This window comes from Microtus ochrogaster, linkage group LG1, assembly GCF_000317375.1.
Source record: "Microtus ochrogaster isolate Prairie Vole_2 linkage group LG1, MicOch1.0, whole genome shotgun sequence".
NCBI lineage: Eukaryota > Metazoa > Chordata > Mammalia > Rodentia > Cricetidae > Microtus > Microtus ochrogaster.
Genome location: NC_022027.1, coordinates 48,179,717 through 48,180,944, shown reverse-complemented (window position 1 = coordinate 48,180,944; position 1,228 = coordinate 48,179,717).

Below are 1,228 nucleotides of genomic sequence, written 5' to 3'. Positions count from 1 at the left end.
GTCTCTGTCTCCTTTCATCGCCTGATGAAGGTTAATATTCAGGAGAATGCCTATATGTTTGTCTTTGGATTCACCTTCTTATTTAGCTTCTCTAGGATCACGAATTATACCTCCTTCCATTGCATATTCACAGATGTTATTTTATGGATAGCCCAATAAAATCAAGCAAAGAAATGAATACAAGAGAACAACAAGGGTGGTAACAAAATTAATAATTGTTATGCTTCTGGTTAGCTCGTTGCTCTATTTCTAACAACATCAATACAATGTGGCGAAGTCATCTTATACTTGAATTCACATAATAAAACAGACATATCCGTCATGGTCACTTGTATAGAGTTTTCCACTGAAAAAAAGCAACATATTGGCTGTGCTGTCAGTTGCTGATTTATTTCATAGTCATTTATTCCTTTATGCACCAGATTGACTCCATTCAGAAAGTAAAACCATGGAATCTCTTGCTTCACACTGTCACATCAATACAGATGGATGCTGTGCTCTCTCCATGCCCAAATATCTACTAACATGGAGAAAATCTAGATTATCTGGTGCTGAACCCTCAAAAATGACTTTAGAATTCTATGCTCGATGCTTGAAAACATCCTTGGATCAGGCTATCAAAGTTCAATTGAAATACAAATTCAATGAACATTGGAATAGAACACTGGTCCAAAGCATGACAGAAATATTCCAAGCTTTAGTTAATTAACAGGAGTGAATGGAGACTTCCAGGTACATGCATTGACTGAATTAATGATTCAAAAACATGCCATTAGAATGTTTAAAAATAAGTTACAATACTGAGGGTAGTACTATGACTACTTTGTAGTCCATAAATAACTCTATAACTTGTAACATGTTAAAATAAATATCTTCTAGCCAAGGACATTTATCTCATATAACATTAGCATGTTACTAGTATTGTGTGGTGACCAAAGAAACCCTTCACTTGCATAAGAAGTTCATATTTGGTAGAGATATGTCAGAAAATGAAGTATTCTATTCATTTATCAATATTGGTTGGTTGTACTGTTTTTCTGTTTTATTTTGTTTTGGGTTTTTGTTTTTTGTTTTTTGTTAGCTTGACCCAAGCTAGAGGCATTTGAAAAGAGGGACTCTCAGTTGACGAAATGCCTCTTAGGATTCACATGTAGACAAGTGTGTGGTGCAATTTCTTGATTGATAAATGGTCTCGGAGGGTCATCTTACTGTGACCCTTACCACCACT